Below are 13,599 nucleotides of genomic sequence, written 5' to 3'. Positions count from 1 at the left end.
ATGTGTCCTTGGAAGGAGCAGCCTCATTTTAGTGGTGATGGAAACTGTCTGTGTATAGAACCTTATGAACGACAGCAGCCTCATCTTACAACTGGCATAAGCAGGGGAAGATCACCCAGTTAGCCTCTAACTCTAACCTCTTTGGCTCTGGCTCTTCTCTCTAAACCAATGTTTCTCAACTGGGGGCAATTCTGCCTCCCCAGAGGTCACCAACAAAATCTAGAGCATTTTTGCTTGTCACATTTCAGGGTGACAGGCCATAGGCTACTGACATCTAGAAGATAGAGGCCAAGGGTGCTGCCAAACATTCCAAAATGCACAGCATGGCCTCTACAACAAAGGATTATCTAGCCCCAAATAACAGTGCTGAGGCTGAGAGGCCCTGCTGTAAACCGAAGAAGGCTTCTTGTCCTGAGGATATGACACTACATAAAAGGTACCAGGAACACCTGGAAATATATGCATACTGTTTTTCTTAATATAAGGAAAGCACTACAGCTTTTATCAGATTCTAGTAAGTCTGAGTCCTCCACCACCACGAAATAATCTTAAAACCACCATATTATACAATATTCTCTCATTTGGGATTTTTATGGTGGTATATTCACATCCTGGTATATCACACAGCAACAGAAAAGACTGAACTACAGCTACATAGAATATGGATAAATTTTGCAGACACAGTGGTTAACTAACTCAAGCAGCCAAACTTATTTAAAAAAACAAACATACAGCATGATTCCATTTATAGGGATTTTAAGAACAGAAAAACTAAATCTATGTGCTAGAAATCAGAGCACTAGTTATTACAGTGTGGGAGTGACCGAATGGAAAGGAACACAAGAGAACTTTCTGGGTGCTATGGACCGTAATGGGTCCCTCCAAAATTCCTAAGAATTCAAAAGAATTCAAAACCCTAAGACCCAATTATGATAGTATCTGGAGAAGGGGCCTTTGGAAGGTAATTAGGTTTAGATGAATTCATGAAGATGGGGCCCTTTTGAAGGGATCAGTGTCCCACTAGAGACACCAGAGGCCTTGCTCCCCACCCAGGCCCCTACACTGCATTCACCAGGAAAGAACATGTGAACACATAGTAGAGAGCAGCCATCTAAAAACCAGGAAGCAGGGGGCACCTGGGTGGCTCAGTGGGTTAAGCCTCTGCCTTCAGCTCAGGTCATGATCTCAGGGTCCTGGGATCGAGCCCCGCATCAGGCCCTTTGCTCAGCAAGGAGCCTGCTTCCCCCTCTCTCTCTGCCTGCCTCTCTGCCTACTTGTGATCTCTCTCTCTCTCTCTCTCTCTCTCTGTAAAATAAATAAATAAAATCTTAAAAAAACAAAAACAACAATAAAAAAAAAACAGGAAGCAGGTCCTCATCAGGACCCAACCACCATGGGACTCCGATCTCAAGCCTTCCAGCATCCAGAACTATGGCAAAATAAACTTTGACTACTGAAGCCACCCAGACCATGGTATTTTGTTCTGGAGGCTTACTCTAAGTGCTGGGGTACTGGAAATGTTCCATATCTCAGTATACTGGTGGTCATGTGAGTGAATACGTAAAATTTCACGGAGCTATACACTTAAGGTCTGTTCACAGATAATGCAAAGAAAAGCAAGAAACATAAGCACAGCAAGAAACTTAACTTAGCATCACCTCCAGAAAGCAAAGGGAAGAGTTGGGACTTCTCATTTTATACCCCTCTGTCAGTCTGAATTCTTTTCCATAGCTAGATGTGACCCTGTCTAATTTTAAATAACTTGTTAATTTCTAAATTGCTCTAAACCCTTTGTTTCAGTGTGTTTGTCTGACCACTGGCCCCAAATCTTCAATGGCAATGACTACCAAATCCACAATCCAACCCAGAGCTTCCAGGCACCGTCTATGCGTTTCCACTCCAGCACATAATTGTCACACCTGGCACATCTCAAAATGATGCAGTCATCCACCATCACCACCACCCCCACTGCCTTCCTCGTCTCCTCTTCTCTGTCCCCTGGCTTCTTTCTCTCTCTCTCTGTCACTCGGGTTCTTACTCACCCTTCTCCTTTACATCCGCACATGACCTCAGAATGTTTATTTACAGGTTTTCTCTACTCTCCAGGCTCAAAAACCAACAAGATGCAGATACATTTTTTGAGAGAAAGGATCGGTATTCCTCATTACCCAAACTCAGGAAACCAAATACTTTATATTCAGCTGATGGGACATCAGTCTCTCTCCAAACTTGCTATCCAAACTCTCATTACCTAACAGATTTAAATAACAAGAGATAGTTGCATTTTTGCAGCATCTTCTAACTACTGCTTTCTTCCCCCAGCTTTATTCAGATATAATTGATATATAACATGGTGTCCGTTTAAGATATACACCGTAACATATATATTTCTGCATGTACTGGGAAATGATTACCATAATAAAGTTAGTTTAACCTTGATTCCATCTTCCTTGCCATCAAAGGAGGCCCAACTTCCACCCTTTTAACCCAAGTTCTTGAGACAGTAGGATAGGTCTTCAAGCTCCTCCCGCTCCACATCACTCTGCTTACTGTGGCCGCCTCAATCTTTCCAGCACTTTTCCTACGTTGCTTCTGCTCAAAAACCCTCCAAGCCTTCCACGCATCGGGATCCAGATGAGGCAATGCTTTTGATGACACCCTATGTAACAGTTACCCAATCTGCTCTGCCCCTAACCCTCTTTATGTATGCCATGCTGTATGCCCTTGCGCATGGCATTTTTTCCAAGTAGGGAAAATGTACCCCTGAGCTCCAGCCAGCTCCTCCACTCTCTAGTGGGGTGACTGTGGACAAGTTAATTACTCTTGCTGGGCCCATGTGTGAAATGGAAAAAGAGCTGCATCTCCGCATAGCAACCACTCAGCAGACCTTGGCTATTATTATTATTATTTTTTTTTTTTTAACCACCAGTTCAACTACTGCCTACCAGATGGTTTTTTCCTCAACACCCACCCCAGAAAAGCTCCCCTCACCAAAACTCTTTTCTACTCCATTCATTTATCTGTGTTACAGTTTTCCATGTGGCCAAGCTTCAGTTTTGGTGCTCCCCGGAGTTTCTGTAACCTCCTTATTTCACTTTATAGTTTTGGTTTTTTCCGGGGGAGGGGCTTTTTTTTTTTTTTTTTTTTAGGTCAATATGTAGTTGTCTGCTGGTTATTCTGCTATTTTTATGTGGGGACAAGGATCAGGGCCTCTTAGCTTACCATTTTGCTGATATCTCTCTTCTTTATTTGTTTTACATTACTGTCTGTTAATATCTAGACTCCCAAACAGCCTGAAGCTTAAAGCATTCTGCAGCTTTTTTTTTTTTTTTCAACTCCAGTGGTGTTCTCAAACAGTAGCTAGATCCCCACAGTCACTGATTGACAGAATAAACTTCTGCAAATTTTGCCAAGAATGGCTAATTGAGATAGGGAAACCAAAGGGACCCTATGAAAGACTGTTCTGCTGCCTTTATTCTTGCTAGGACCTGTACTTCAACCTTACACATGCCTTATCATAAAGATAATGTACGTCCCCCCTGTATAGGTCAAGAAGTTAGTGATTTCTCTGGAGTCTTCCAGCACAGCAGATAACATCTAAAGAGTGACCAGATAGGGGTGTCAAGTATGTTTTCCAGACCACTGGACCACCAAGACCCCTGGCTCCAGGGCACAAGTGACTTATGAAGACACCTAAACACTCGTTCATTTTAACCAGTTCCCAGATGCCTAAAAAGACACTTACAACAGATCTCAATCTTTAATAAAAACCCCAGCCCCCAAACAAAGATGAGACTCACTCTTCTTCCCTCTGAGTCTCTTAGACAGTCTGTACCTACACTCTCTCTGTCTTCAATAAACCCTACTCTTACTTCCTCTCGACTCACATTTGATTTCTATCCCACACAAAGGTCCCTGCAGGACCTCCTCTGGGTCCTTGGACCCAGCCCTCCTGCACCATAATGACTCCTTATTTTTCAAATTCCTATGCTGACATTGTAACAGCCACCAAAGTTAGAATCCCTTCTTCCTAACTTCCTGTCAAAAATATTTATTAAGCCTCTCCCATGTACTGTTCAAGGCACTGGGGATGGAACTGTGGAAAAAACAGGTAAGACTCCCAGACTCAAAAAACTTTTATGTCAGAAGAGAAACAACAAAAAAAAGAAAAACCCAAAAAAAACAACAACAAAAAAATAGACACATGATGCCAAGTATTGATAAGTGCTACAAAGGAGACAGGGAGATGTGGTAGAGCGCACAGTGGGACTGCTTTAGCTGGAATGTTCTATGAAGCTTCTTTATAAAGGAAACCGTTAGGGCGCCTGGGTGACTCTATCGGTAAAGCATCTGGCTGCAGCTCAGGTGATGATCCCAGGGTCTTGGGACTGAGCCCCATGTCAGGCTCTCTGCTCAGTGGGGTGCCTGCCTCTCCCTCTGCCTGCAGCACCCCCTGCTTGTGCATGCTCTCTCTCTGTCAAATAAAGAAATAAAATCTTTTTAAAAAAATTTTTTAAATAAAAAGGAAACCACTGAACAAAGACCCAAATCATGTAAGGGAGTCAGCTATACTGATATCTGAGGAGAAGAATGTTCTTGCAGAGGAAAACAATGAGTGCAAAAGCTTCAAGACAGAAGCATCTGTAGCACAGGTGAAGAGCCTGCCACATGGGTGAGGTAGAGTGCTGGGAGAAGGGGTTAGGGCAGGGGCTAGATGGTACTGACTTCACAGCACAAGGTAATAAGAACCTTGGACTGTAGTCTATGTGTGATGGGAACTACAGAAGGGTTAAGCCTTTTTAAAGGCTCGTTCCCACTTCTGCATGGAGAAGAGACGAGGGAGGAAGGGCACAAAGTAAAAACAGGGAGAGCAGTTCAGAGACTGCTCTAGCACCCAGATGTGATACCTGAGAGTAGTGTGGACCTGGATGACAGCGGTGAAGAGACAAATAGTGGGTCTGACTCATGTATACATTTTAAGAATAGAGTCTGTGTAGATATAAATCACTTATGTAGTGTGAGAGCAAAGAAGTCAAACACAAGGCCAAGGTTTTAGGTCTGAGTAACCTGGCGACATGAAGGTGCCACTTACTGAAATGAGGAAGACAGGGAAGGGAGCAGATTTAGACATCAGAGGAATATTATGATGATGACATTAGATTATACAAGCAAAGAGTTTAGATTATACAAGACAAAAAGCCCCATGGCAGGGACTCACACACAGCCAGAGCTCAGGAAATGAGGGTTATTTTCACTGTCTTTGGCTCCTTCTCCTAGAGTTCAGGTCTCTTCTTTCCTAAAATAATTCCTCATCATTAGGGGAAACTGGGTGAGGGGCAATGGAGTACTCTGTACTAATCTTGCATATTTTCTGTAAATCTAAAACTATTTTAAAATTAAAAGCTTATTAAAAAAAAATCCGGGGCATCTGGGTGGCTCGGTCAGTTAAATGTCTTCCTTCAGCTCAAGTCATGGTTCCTGGGTTCTGGGATCCAGCCCCCATGTTGGGCTCCCTGCTCAGCAGGGAGCCTTCTCCCTCTCCCTGCCCCCCAACTCGTGCTCTCTCACTCTCTCTAATAAATAGGAAAATCTTTAAAAATAAATAAATAATGGGGCCCCTGGGTGGCTCAGTGGGTTAAAGCCTCTGCTTTCAGCTCAGGTCATGGTCCCACGGTCCTGGGATCGAGCCCCGCATCGGGCTCTCTGCTTGGCGGGGAGCCTGCTTCCTCCTCTTTCTCTGCCCGCCTCTCTGCCTACTTGTGATCTTTGTCTGTCAAATAAATAAATAGTATCTTTAAAAATAAATATATAAATAAATAATAAAAAATAAATAAGATTTTAAAAAAATCCTCAACCCCACATGCTCCTCTAGCTCCTACTCTCTTTATAAAGTGACACCCATCCTTTGTTATGCCTCATCCATTCATCACCCACTACAACCTAATTTCTGCTCTCCCCACCCCGACTTCCTGAATTCCTCTGCAGCCACCAATGACCTAACTGCTAAAGCCAATGAACTATCAACCCTTCCTCTCTCACAGCCTCTGAGACCCTGACCATTCCTTTCTTCCTGAAACACTTCTCCTCTGACCTGAAGACACCGCCTTTTCCTGGTTCTCCTCCTGCTTTTCCAGCTCTTCCCTCCTCTCAAGCCTCCTCTGCTGTGGCTTCTACATCTACCCGTCCCTTAAATGCCAAGCTTCTATCCTTGGACCTCCTCTTCTCACACTGCATATTTCTTTGGATAAAATCCACCATTGGCCATGGCTTCAACTAGAACCACTACCAGTGGTTATTAATCCTTCGGGTGGCCATCGACTCTGCGATGCAGAGTTCTAATGTTCTTGTACACACGTGCACACAAAAGAACCACACACACATTCTTAAAGATACACTGTCAGGAGGCTCATAGGACCCCCTCCCCAGAAAGGCCAACCAAACACCTCTGAGGACTATCCAGGCCCAGATGAGAACACTGATTTATCAAAACTAAAGTATGGTAGAAGCTATTCTATGTCTGGCCAGCTCTCTCACTTGAGCTGGTATCTCCAACTGTCCCCCTGACAACTGCGCCTGGGATGACCCACGGGCGCCTCAAACTACACATGTCCCAAACCCAACTAATCACTTCTCTCTCCTCTTGGCCACCCATACCACCACATCCTCCTCCTGGGTTTCTAGTCTCCCAGTAAAACTACTGGCATCCAGCAAGCCAGCCAGAGACTACCTAGGAGTCACTTCAGGGTCCCCTTCCTCCACTCCTGAACATCCAGCCAATCTCCATATCTACATCTCAAACCTTTTGCAAAAGGGAATCCTCATCTCTTTGGCCCCTGCTCTGACCCTCACGCTTTTCTCCTAACTACCTCAATAGTCTAAGCCTTCCGGGTTCCTCTAACTCACCCTCCCCTTGGCAAGAATTCTTCCTGAAATTCTCTCCTGCCTTAATCCCACCAGGGACACCTTCTGTGCCCTCCAGAAGTGCTTGTGATCTGACACTGTCACCCTTACCATCCACATCTCTCACTACCCTCCCCCAAAGAGACCCTAGTAAGTCTCTACTCCTGGGGGCACCTCACGCTGTCTCCTCTCTTCATACTCCTGCATATGTAGCTGCACACTCTGCTATCACACTCCAAATCTACACTGGTACATGGGGAATGCCCACATATCCTGCAAAGTCAGCTAGGGCAGTCCTCCCCACTCCAAGCCTCTCCCATACTATTCTGAACCTTCTATTACTGTTCTTCTCTGGTGGAATAGTTGTAATTATTTCTTCCCATGTTTGTTTACTTCTCTACATGGCAAATTCCTGTAGGGCAGACTGCTCAGCTCTGAAACCTTAGCAGCCATATTTGGCATTAAATAGTTACCAAATAAATGTCTGATTAAAGTGGCTTGGTCCCTGAATACACCTTGGGCTCTCACCTCTGGGTCTTTGCTGACCTCTCTCTCTCCTTGGAAGATCTGTATTTCCCTCTATCTTATTTTCTACTTCAGTCCATCAAGAAGCAGATTCAGACACTCAAGCTTACCACTTCTCCAACTGTTCCCACCTTAGGGTCTTTGCACTTGCTCTTCCTGTTCCAGGAATGCTCTCCCACCAGACATTCCCATAACCTGCTCTCTCATTTCAATCAGGTCTCTGTTCAGCTATCCTTGTTCTCTTTAAAAAACAGCCCTGACTACACTCTGTATCTGTGCCTTTATTGTCGAGGGAATTCTCCATAGGAACATCACTTCAAAGAGGGCAGGCCTGTTTCATTCACCACTGTATTCCCAAACCTATAACAGTGCCAGAGCATTCCTTTATTTCACATTTACTGAGCACTTACTGTGTGCCAGATCTAGGTGCTGAACGTCTATCAAGGAACAAAATAGAGAAAAATCCTCCCCACTTCACATTCTGGAAGGGAATGACAAACAATATACAAGGTAAATAAAATTGCTAAGAAGAACAACTAAAGCAGTAAAGGTAATAGGAACTGAGGAAAAGGAAAATAGGAACTGAGGAAAGTCTCACTAGGTGACCCCTGAGTAAAAACCTGAAAAAAAGTGAGGAAGCAAACCACATTATTGAACTGCAAGCACAAAAGCCCTGAGGCCAAGCATGTCTGACCCGTGGAAGGGGAGGGTAGAAGAAAATAAGAGTGGGAAAATAACAGTGGGTCAGATTATGTAAAGTCTTGTGGATGGCTCACTATAAGGCATTTATCTTTAAATGAGATGGAAACCCACTGTAGGGCTTTTACGTAAAGGAGTGATATGATCTGACCTGTGTTTCAAAAGAACCCTTCTAGTTGATGCGCCGAAAACAGGGCATAACTGCAAAGGCAGAATTAGGGAGACCAGATGAGAGACTATTTCAATAATCCAGATGAGAGGTGGTAGTGACCTGGCACAGGGTGGCAAACACTGGATGTGGAGTGAGAATGAAAGACAGCAGTCAAAGGTGACTCAAAGGTTATTAGTTAGAGCCTTTTACGTTACTCAGAAAAAACAGCAAGAGCAGTTTGGGAGGGGAGATGATGGGAGGCTTACTAGGCCTATCCTGACATGTTCAATCTGAGTCCCCTATCAACCATCTCAGCTGAGAAGGAAAAGAGGCAGCTGGGCATTGGTCGAGGGAGAGGCCCCTGGATGGAGATAAAAATACAGGATCTGTTGGCCTAATATATACGTATTTAAAACTATGAGCTTTGAATAACAATTCACCATGAATGAAAAATCAAAATTTCCCAAAGAGAAATGCACAAAGAATAGATGAAAGAAAAGCTACAATGTCCAAGGACACGCTCTCACGTTCCGCAGACAAAATACAAAGGTGACCCTTGCTCATAGTGAAAGGCATTTCAGCCAAAACAAAAAACCAAGTGACAGGGGCAAACCGGTACCAGCGGCTCTGTGAATGGGTAAGCCAAACTTTAACCGAAAATCCCTGGGGTCCGCCCCGTGACTCTTTTAGAGAGACCCAGTAAACTCGGGTATTGTCCTTGCAGAGGATGAGATGTTATGAGACCCAAGAAAGTGCAGTCTACCACCAGGTTCTCATCTCTAGCATGTCCCTAGATAGGGAGAAGCATTCCCCTGATGCCGGTACAGGAGACAGGCCAAAGGCTGGGAGAGGCAAAGAGGGTAGTCACCCTCGCCCGAAAGACCCCCGCCCTCGGAGGGCAGGGTTCTACCGCAGGAGACGAGAGAGCAGGCGGAGGGCTATGGCGGGGAGGGGCAGGCTGGGCTCACAGGGCACTGGGTAGGGGGGATGGGGGCGTGGCGCGCCTCGGCAGAGCGCCGTAGTGGGGGAAAGTGGGGAATCAAGGGGCCAAACCTCCATGCTCAGAAAGAGGGCAGACAGAAGGTACTCCCAGTGCGCTGCCCGACGCTATAATGGGGGACAGTTCGACAAGGCGCTGAGTCGCCGGCGTCAGGCGTGCTCGGCTGCCATGAGGCGAACGGGAAGTGAGAGCAGCGTGACTCCGAGCGTGGGGACCGGGCTCCGCCCAGCCTCGGAACCCCGAGTTCAAGGACAAGCCCCCAAGTGGCAAGGACATGGACAGAGGACACCCTTACCTGACACTGCAACCTTCCCAGCCGCTCCGTCCCGGCTAGAGAACGCGGCCGCCGCTTCTCGCGCCGCTCGCCCGCGCTTCCCGATTGGCCGAGGCCGGCCCTCCCAGAAGCCCCCGCGCGGCGCGCAGACAAAAACTTTATGGAGACCCGCGGAGGAGAACAAGGACAGGGGCGGGGTTAGGGGCGGGCCCTCCGCTTGAGCTGCCACGCCCCCACGCCCCCACGCCCCCACGCCCCCACGCCCCCACGCCCGGGGCCACGCCTTCACTCTTCCTTAGTGGTTAGAGTTGGCTCAGCAGGGAGAAAGCGAGTGCACAATTCCTTGGGTGGATTTCTTACCCTTTATTGATCGCCATCATAGTGACAGGTACTCTTCAAGGCGCTGGGGACACAGTGGCGACCGCGACAGACAGGATCCCCGCCCTAACGGAGTTGTCAAGCTGGTGGGAGAAACAGACTGTAATAAATAACTGGCAGTTTGTAAGGAGGGCTATGACGGAATGAGCAGGATAATGGGAGAGAGAATGCCTTTGTGGTCTCAAGGCCTCTCTGAAGAGGTGCTGAGCAGAAATACAACGATGAGAAAGGGTCAGTCTTGCAAAGCCTTGTTTGCAGAGCATTCCAAGCAGAGGAACGAGAGTGAAGGCTCCATAGGTAAACAAGCTTGGTGTGTGAAGAACAGCAATGCAAAACGGTACAACCTCTTTGGAAGAGAGTATGGAGGTTCCTAAAAAATTAAAAATAGAATTTCCATAGGATCCAGCAAGTCCACCTCTGGGTATATACCCAAAAGAACTGAGGGTCTCAAAGAGGTTTGTGTACACCCCTGTTCATAGCAGCATGAGTCGCAAGAGCCAAAACATGGAAGTAACCCAAGTGTTCATCGACCGATGAATGGATAATCAAATGTGGTATATACATATGATGGAGTATTATTCAGCCTTAAGAAGAAAGAAAATTCTGACATATCCTATAGCATGGATAAAACTGGAATAAGCCAGTCACAAAAACATTAATACTATGATTCTATTTGTAGAGTACTCAGAGTAGCCAAAATTACAGAGACAGAAAATAGGGTGGTGGTTGCCAGGGGTTGGGGCAGGGTGAACAGGAATAGTGGGGTTTTGTTTAACAAGTTTAGTTTTAGTTTTACAAAATGAAGAGTTATGGAGATGGATAGTAGTGATGGTTGCACATTATGAAAATCTTTAATATCCCTGAACTGCGCACTTGACAATAGTTAAGGTAGTGTATGTTATGTGTATTTCAACAGAAGAGTAAAATTTTTTGAAAGGATGTGGAGCAACCTGGACCATCATATACTACTGGGGGGCTGGAAAGAGGAACAATCACTTTGGAAAACTGGCAAAATATATGAAAGCTAAATATATATGAACTCTCTGACCTAAGAATTCTACATATGGATGTAGGTATGTATGTGTGATCTATCTTTCTATTCCCAGCATAAATGTGTACCTATTTTCACCAAAAACCACACATGACAACGTCCATAGCTTCCCAACCCAAAAGTGGAAATAACTCAAATGTCCCTTAACGGACGTTTATACATTTATACATTAAAGGACTGCATTTATATGAAGTTCAAATCAGGCAAAACGAACTTATAGTGACAGATGTCACAATAGTAGTGATTTTGAAGGGTGGAAGGGCTGTTGACTGGGAAGGGAAATGAGAGAATCTTCTGAGGTCTGTCAATGTTCTGTTTCTTAATCTGGGCGCTGAGTGCATGGACGTATTCACTTTTTAAAAATTCATTGAACTGCACATTTAAGATTCGTGCACTTTACAACACATATATTATTCATTACACTACAATAAAAAGTATAAAATAAAACAAAATATTCTCTACGCTGTGGAATGTTCAATGTTTTGCTCTCCAAAAGTCATAATGATTTCCCTCCCCCAACTGTTTCCAGTCTGGGACCTTGTTTTATTTCTCTGATCTTCCCCACAGTCCCCAGCATGTGGTGCTGGGAAAGAAAGCAAGAAATATTTCTTAAATGACAGACAAAACCCAGCGCCTTGATTGCCCCCTATCCTGAACCGCACTGCCAGAGATGGGTTCTTAGTGGGTGGCAGCACATTACATAAAGCTTCTGGAACTGTGGCTGAGTGATCAGCGATATTCTAGACAAGTCATTAAAAGCTTGAAAGGGAAGCTTCTCACTATGCACGTCAGGTGAGTTTTTAAGATTTGTGTCCTTTACTAGATGAAATGACTTCTCAATAAAAAGATCAATACAGTTCAAATTAAGGAAAAAGTGATGCACTTGAACCTTGCAACAACCCAGTGTTGAGCAGAGCAGGGCTGATCATCATCACGTGTTCTGTGGGGAACCTAAACTCCAGGAGGCTTAAATGACTTACCCAAGGTTATACTGGTTGGTAGTGACAGACCAGGGTCTACACTCTCTAGTCTTGGGAGGTCGCGGCCAGTGTTTCCTAGTCCAAGAAGGCCTCAGAGGTGAGCTTAGAAGCCTTCATGAACTATGATAAGAGCTATCTAGTGAATTGGGATTGGAACAAATACCATGTTCTCATTAACCAACAGTAGCTAACTGTCAGATGACATCGTGAAGGTGGTAGGATTTATTAAACATCTGGTTGTTTTATTTGTTATTAAACATACTGACTATTGAGTGAAAAAACCCATCCTACACATCTCTGCATTGCTGCTGTTTTAAAACAGCTTTGCCGACATCTATCAACTTTGTTGATGTCAAATTGTGCAATTTGTCACTGAATCTGCATTTGCCAAAAGAAAAGTGAATTTGATTGACAAGGCCCCAGGGCTTCTCTCTCTTCCTTTTCAACATTCCAGATGTTTAAAAAAAAAAAAAAAAAAAGTTGGATCCACCCCCAGGAAGGCTCATCTGTGGGTGAAAAATATACCAAAGGAGCTTGAGGGATATGATTTCAGTTTCTGTAGAAACTTTGCCTCCGAGAGACCCCATCTTCTTGATTGGTTCAAATTACCCTCCGTTTTCGATTGCTGCCTTTCAGTGGAACCATCTGTTTTACAGCCCATCTGTCGGGGGCTCTGTTGTGGTTGATTATTAGATGTGTTTGCAGCTGGAGGGGTGGGGGGCGGACTTAAATGACAAAAGATAAGTGTCTCCAAGAATGAAAGTGGGAAACCACTTTTAGAAAGTAGACTTCAGGGGCGCCTGGGTGGCTCAGTGGGTTAAGCCTCTGCCTTCGGCTTGGGTCATGATCTCAGGGTCCTGGGATCGAGTCCTGCATCGGGGCTTCCCCTTCTCTCTCTGCCTGCCTCCATGCCTACTTGGGATCTCTTTCTCTCTCTCTGTCGAATTAATAAATAAAATATTAAAGAAAAGAAAGCAGACTTGAGCCTTCCCTGCAAACTCGGGAGAAGATTAAGATTGGCAAACAAACATGATGAACAACGGTGGACGTGGATGACTCTGGGGCTTTCCACCACTTGTTCTCCCTTCTTTAGTAACCATACCCAAGAACACGGCAATTTACTTTGAGGGGACTACCTGTTTCGTATCGTGGGTATTCTTGGAGAAAAATAACCTATCAGGAAGGATTGTTCTAAGGCTTAGTTAATACATGTTAAAGGCTTAGAGCAGAGTCTTGCCCATAGTAGGTGCTCCGTAAGCGTTAACTATTCTTGTTTCTGGTGAGGCCCATTGCCACGATACTCTGGAATGGAGCAGAGGCTTCCTTGATGCACCAGGACACAACGCTGTATACCTAGCTTCGTGGAGGGCATACACCAGGACATGGCAATTGTCTCAAACTTTGCCCAGCTTTGAAGCCCTGTGGGGCTGTGGCAGGACACTGGGAGCTCTGTGTCCACCAGGGGGCTCTTGGTTAATAAGGATCACTGAGAAGGATCCCACATTGACTTCCTGCCAGGGGACTCTCCAAATGAAGGCTCCAGACGCACCCCCCCCCAGCAAATTATCAACTACCCTTGAAGGCAGAGCCTGAATCTCTCAAATAGAATTGGCACCCCCAGCATCTGATCCCGATGGGGCC

The 13,599-nt window shown here is 45.3% G+C and overlaps 1 protein-coding gene across 3 annotated transcripts in view; it reads right to left on the bottom strand.

The window, feature by feature from the left end:
* The window catches only part of LOC111157322 (nucleoporin 93), a 109,997-nt gene extending 100,279 nt beyond the window's left edge, over nucleotides 1–9,718 (bottom strand). For 2 of the 3 annotated variants that reach the window (XM_022518635.1, XM_022518636.1), the window contains exon 1: nucleotides 9,571–9,619. The gene's annotated coding sequence lies outside the window, so the exon portion shown is untranslated. Of the gene's footprint in view, nucleotides 1–9,570 lie in introns of all 3 variants that reach the window. The other variant, XM_022518634.1, reaches the window with a different exon arrangement.
* Nucleotides 9,719–13,599: the final 3,881 nt, after the last annotated feature.

Source organism: Enhydra lutris, unplaced genomic scaffold, assembly GCF_002288905.1.
Source record: "Enhydra lutris kenyoni isolate GAN:26980312 unplaced genomic scaffold, ASM228890v2 scaffoldscaffold54, whole genome shotgun sequence".
Taxonomy (NCBI): Eukaryota; Metazoa; Chordata; class Mammalia; order Carnivora; family Mustelidae; genus Enhydra; species Enhydra lutris.
Note: the sequence above shows the minus strand (reverse complement) of the source record. Positions and strands in the feature narration are given on the sequence as shown.